Below are 6874 nucleotides of genomic sequence, written 5' to 3'. Positions count from 1 at the left end.
TTCTTACATGAGGAAATTGTGTGGTGTCATTGAATTATCCCAGGAATGTATCAAGTGTTGGTGAATTTAATATGCTGTATATGTAATTTACAGTTTTAAAGTTATACCTGTTTTAATAATACAGTTTTATAAAAAATACTCTGTGGCTCAGTTTTTACAAAGTATGTATAATTGTGCCTTGCTGGAGATACCGTAAACAAGTTTATGAATTGTCAGAGTAGCTTAATAACTTCTAAATAATAATACGTACCCCTGCCCTTGGATTACTGGCAGAGGTCTCAGGTTTCATTCTTCTTTGGGCCTGGCTGGTTTCCATGGTAACTAATGTAGAGCTTTATTTTTCTTCTCTTGCCACAGATATTTCCAAAAGATAGCATTTTTCTTCTTAACCTTTTGTTTTTGTTAATGATACCATGACCATGTCTATATAAAAAGGTCAGACTTACAGCTGACATGTTGTTGGGGAACTATGTTAGAACTCTGTTATTGATTATGTTTTTCTGCAAGTTTTGACTTCTTTAATTGTGTATATACCAAGTAGACAGGTCTGTTGATTTTTTTCAGAATCTGTGCACAATCTGAAATATACGTCTAATAATTTGATATATGTAAAGAAAAAAAAGAAAAAAAAAAGAAAAATGGTTGGAATTGAGTACTTGAAGTAAACACATCATTCCCTTCACAAACAAACCCTTGCCCTGCAAGCAAATGACGTACAAGGGTTATGATTGTGCAAATATTGGTTGAGGTTAGGTGTCTAATCTTGTCTGATAGGAGTGCTTATATCTCCTGCACATTGGGGCCTATATATATATACAGTATATGTATATATATATTTTTTCAGATACATGTATTGTCCTGGGGGTGTGGAAGCATTTTCATAAGAGTCTGAAGCACGGCCTTCTGTTGTTTTACTTTCCAAAGCTTTCTGCTTCGTGTTTGGGGTGCATTGAGGCCTCTCTGACAATGGTTTGCTCTCAAGCAATATAAATCAGCGCTACCAAACAGAAAATACTCTCTATTAAAGCAAGTCAAGGAACCAACAAAGCATGACCTTAATTGTGAGGTGGTCTGAAGGTCTGTTAACATTGAAGTCAATGGAATCTGTAAAAATATGGCCTTAACTCTGGGTCGAGCTTTGTAGTGAGGTGGACGTTAAGAAAGCTTTCACTGTATATCCTCCATAGATCACAATGTCAAATGTATTTGTTAAAAAGGGATGTACTTTTTTATTGTATTGTTTTCTAGTTTATAATAGACATGTTGCTGTCTTTTGTTGGTCCTACACTTGCTGAAATTAACTTCACTGAAATCGATTAATTTTGTTTCATGTATAATGCAGTCCTATGCCGGTACCAAACATTGTCCCATTGATCCACAGGGTTCAGTTTATGCTCCTCACAGATTCAAATGTTAACCACGTACCTGTTTGATTTGAGCTTGGGCCGGTTCTATTTGTGTTTATGTTTCCACGGTATCAGCAAACTGTCGACAACACAGCAGCTCCATGGCAACACATCCACATCATCACTGTTTCACGTAGGTGAAATCAGCCAATCACTAATCATTCCAGTACATCTTATCCTTTTTATAGAGGTCATCACTTGCTGTGAATATACCACATGGTTTTTACATTAATATGTCCTATGCAGGATGTCTCTTATCATTAATCATTTTGAAGAGTAGCCAGCTTTGCTTAGCGGGCCTTTCTCCCAAACTGCCTCACAACGTATTATAGAGTACACCATCTGTTTTAATATTTTTCTTAATCATATTTAAAGATTAAACTGACATTCTAATTATAGTATAGTATAGTATAGTACTAAGGCAATACCAGTGTAAAATAACTGAAACAGTAAGAAAAGTTGATCTGAACCATGATTCAGTTTATCTTACCTGCAAGAAATATAATGTAGTTTAATACTGTCACAGTCCAAAAAAAAAGAAAGAAAAAAGGTAATTGTACTATAGATAGTTGAAAAGTCTCTATATACAGTTTTGTTATTTAGAATCCTGGACATTAAGCGCTTGTACCTTAAGCAATGTAGTAACAAGGTAAACATGCCTTGTGACAAATCAAAAAAAGAGAAAAACCAAAATGAGAATCTTATCGTAGCACTTAGATGAGAGGAAGTGAGTGAATTTAACGATAAGACTGCTCAACACAGACAAAATACAATCCCCCTATTGCCACTGGTCACATCCAAACCAACTGGACTAATAGGCTAGTTGCATCAAAGATGGTTCATCTAATATATATTTTCATGTGTTCTTTTTTTGCAATGTCAGTCTTGTGTGTCACATGACATGCTGCAGATTATCAGTGTATGGAATTTGCCAGCATGCATCCTTTTCCTGAGGAGTTATCATGCTTAAGTGCCGGAAGTGACTGTGTTTGTCAAAACTGCCAGGCTGTGCTATTACACATTGAAGGTCAGTTCTGTTTAAATATAACAAAAACACTATAATATAATAAGCGATATAAACTGAGCTTTAAAAATAAAAGTAGAATAAAAAATTACAAGATATTTAATATATCCATTGTGTGTTGGGTTTGCTTATGATGAAATGTAAAAAACAATGCTGTACCTAATTAGTAACACAGTTGCAACACAGTGAAGTCCTATTATCTTGTAACCTCTTAAAAATAAATAAATATCTTGCATAAAAGGCCAATGCAGTCAACTGCACATTAGTCCATAAAATATGCCATATATATGCATATATATAATGTATGTATGTGTATGTGTATGTATATGTATATGTAAATGTAAATATAAATATCAATCAATCAGAAATCAGTTTGCATGTGGTCTATTCCGAGTGCAGTTTTTCAAATACAGTAGTTGTTTTGAATTGTAACTCCAGTTTATTTTAGAAATCAGGGATGCATGTTCTGCTTTAGTTCTTTTCTGTGTACATTGTGCTGCTGCTGCTGCTTCCTGTCTGCCAATACGAGAACCACGAATCTGAGGCTGAAAGTGGTTCTGCACCACCTGTATAAACAGGCATACAGACTGAATAAATACACACAGCCCCTATTAAACACTCTGGTAACTGTATACCAGGGTGTGTTCCTTATAAATACACTCTTTAATTGTAACTATTTAATTCCTTGTATACTTACACATAGCTTTATTTATTTACCTTTAACGAAACATGACAGACATGGAAACCTTTTAAAAGCCATTTTAAAAGACACTCCAGTACACTGATGTTGTACTGTTTGGGAGAATCTATTTAGCAGATTGGTAGGCAATACAGAAAGCCACACAGATGTAGAAAGCCCTCTGTGCTTACTGTACGGCAGCAATATTTTCCTATCCTATTGTTTCCTCACAGAAACGAGTGATATGTGATATATATAAAAGGAAAACATGAAAGTTAATATATTAGCTGCCCTCCCCCTTTAGACAAAGCCAAAAAACAGAGGCTGGAGAGGAAGAGGTGAACTCTGGTGCACAGCGGGGACATAATGGATTGAGGTAAGATAGAAATCCTTTCCTTGCCCATTTTTGGACGTATTGTTTATCTGAGAACAAATAAGATACTAGCTATCCGATTTGATCTGGTATTGGAAGCACCTAAATTTGCTTGATGTTTACGTGGTTTGATTTTAGGCTAAAGCGAGTTCCCTGCAGAACAACTGCTTTGCTTAATTTTGTACCTTACTTAGAAGTTATGTCTGTGTCTCCCTCACTGACCAGAAGGGAGGGAGATCCAGTCTGTGTCTCCCTCACTCACCAGAAGGGGAAGAGGTCCAGCCTGTGTCTCCATCACTCACCAGAAGGGAGAGAGGTCCAGTCTGTGTCTCCCTCACTCATCATAGGGAGAGAGGTTCAGCCTGTGTCTCTCTCACTCATCAGAAGGGAGAGAGGTCCAGTCTGTGTGCCTTTCACCATATGGTTTGTTCCTTCATGTACAGGAAAGGCATTGACAAAAAAAGACAAAGATGCCTTGTTAGTGGCATTACCTGTTAAACCTTTCTAAAAAAGCCTTGACACCTTGGTGACACTTCATCTCTGCAAGTGATAACAAACAGCGGTCCCTCAAGGAGCCTCAAGGACTGATTGACTCGCACACTCGCTCTGGGGTGAGCTCTAATGGGCTGAGGGAGGCCCAGAACAGGGAGAGATGTGCCCAGTAGGGATAGCAAGCCTTCATTAAAATGGGCTCCATGGCAAACCACAGAGCTCATTTCAGCAAAAACAACAAGCTATTCATTTCAAACATTATGTACGAATGAAACCAAAGACATTGAAAACGCTTGTCTACCAGACTATGGTTGCAGAGTGTCCCAGAACTGCCATCAGTGTTTTAAGCTGAAGTGTTGTGTTTTTTACACAACTGGGGTAATATGTGTATAATTATATGGAAATAGTTGCCAAGGTGTTACCACACAATTACATCAGGTAACACAATGTTGTTCACATGGCCATTCCCAGAAGCTGGCATGCAAGAGCAGGAACCATTGGTCATTACCCAGTCATTCTGATGTATTACAAAGTAATTACATGGCTATTCATAGTAATCTAAAGACATGGATCCCAGGGCTGGCACATGCCTTCCCAGTAGTCGTCATGTTTAGTCAAATGTTACTTGGGTTCTGTGAATTATCTAGAGAGATTAGGATCCAATGCACAACTGAATATGCAGCTTGTTGACTTTCACATGGACCTGCATGTGGATCCTTCCAAGACTAAACAGTTTGAATCATTCAATACACTGCTGTTGACCTTCCCTGTACAGTAGTTATAAAATAAATAACTTGTACAGGAATGGCTCTGTAAATGAGAGTCAAACTGTTGTTTTTTGTTCTAGAGAATACTGTCGGCTCTCCAGCTATCCTATAAGGACTTGCACCTTTCTAATTGGATCTGCGTAAATTACCTTTGTTTGCACCGATGTTCGTTATGGAGGTCGGCAGAGACTTCGTTTGTTGTATGCAAGCATTTATTTTTACAGTGCTGTTTACATTAATCACCAAGCAATTAATTTGTATTGTTGCTATCCATTAAAGTGATTCATCCACTCCCACACAAAACAACACGTGTGCTGTGCAGCAAAACAGATCTGCTGATGCTTCATTATTAAAATATATTTAAAATAATCTCAGTTATATTACATATACCCTGGATTACCACAGCTCTTTACTATGGATGTGCGGATACTCATACTCATAATTGCCTTTATATATATATATATATATATATATATATATATATATATATATATTCCCTCACCTTTACAACTGAGTACTCAATTGAAAAGGTGAGGGAAGGACAGCATTGATTAGTGGAGCTCTGAAATCTGACTGATGTCAACACCCGGGCTGTTTTAGATGTGGGGTTATGATGTCAACACCCGGGCTGTTTTAGATGTGGGGTTATGATGTCAACACCCGGGCTGTTTTAGATGTGGGGTTATGATGTCAACAGCCCTCACAGTATAATGTAGGTTTGGTCACATGCCCCAACAAAAATAAAATTAAAGCATGTTTAACTGCTACAGTTCACAGCTTTATTAATTTTCCATAGTCAATTATTAGGCATATAAAAATGAATTATTTTATATATGTATCAACATTTATGAATGCTTCAACTCAAACGTCGATTACCGTAATCTCTTTCCACGACAATGAGTAATAAAGTGTGTAGTCTACATTATAGTATACTGTAATTAAATCCAAAAAAACTATAGGCAGTCCTTTCCCACCTTTTCCTAAATCGCTCCTGGTCATGCAATACTCCCCTTATTGATTAATCAATGGATGAATCAGCAGAATGCAGAGGCTGTGATGTGATCCTGATGCACACACACAAATGTCAACTTCTCAAGTCCCATTAGCTATTTCCAGAGTTTGACCAGCGTAGGCTATTGGTAACCTGCTGTCCAAAGCGTGTATTAAGTGCGGGCTCTTTGCTTTTTATATTTGCATCCTCTTTATTTTTCAAGCCTCCTTCTTTGTGTTCTAAATAAACAGAGATATGATTGTGCAGAGATTGTGAGGGGGAAGAGAGTGGGAGCTGAAGTGTTTGGAGTGGATTTCTGTCTCCTGGCACGACGGGAGAGAAAAAAAAAAAAAAAAAACTTATAATTCTGAAACTGACGCCTAAAGCTTCTTTCGACACTAGAGAGCAACAATGTGATATACAAAAGCGTCAAAGCAGTCGTATCTGAAATTGGCATTTTTATACTCATGGTAATACCTGGGTAACTGCCAATAGTCCCTGTGCAGGTTTTTATATTGGTAAGGGAGGCAATAGTCTTCATGTACACTTTTACTGAGGTGCCAAACAGTTTTCGACTGCGATTTGGTTTATCAAAACTATACTGCTCCCTGTTATCGCTGGATAACAGGATTTGGAATCGCAATGAAACTGAAAGGCAGAGGGATTCCACCTGCTGTATCATCTTTTTATCCAGTTTTTACTAAACGTTGAAACAAGGACAGATGTTCGTTACAACTTCCAATGGGGTATAACGGAGCGAATTCTGAGTTTTCATCATTAAATAGAGGGTGTGCCCTTTAAGGGTATGCATGTGTGTATGTGTGCTGGATATCTGCCATTGTCCATTGTGCTAGGCAGGGTGCACTCAGGGATTTCAGCAGCCCCTAATTACAGACGCACTCCGGAAATCAAAGGGATAATCGGGAGCAGATTCCATTTTCACTAGGGAGACTGTCAGCCACACTCCGCCTCCTGTCTTATTTCCTTTCAGCGATTCAAAAACGTTCTCCCATTTTACTGTTAATGGACTACAATGTTATTCTTATACAGTGTTGCATTGATCTGGCACTCCTGCAGATTAAACCAATATTGATTTCTGCACAAAAGCTAGTTTTAATATAACTTAATATATCTTCAGCTTG

The sequence above is a fragment of the Acipenser ruthenus genome, chromosome 17, assembly GCF_902713425.1.
Source record: "Acipenser ruthenus chromosome 17, fAciRut3.2 maternal haplotype, whole genome shotgun sequence".
NCBI lineage: Eukaryota > Metazoa > Chordata > Actinopteri > Acipenseriformes > Acipenseridae > Acipenser > Acipenser ruthenus.
Note: the sequence above shows the minus strand (reverse complement) of the source record.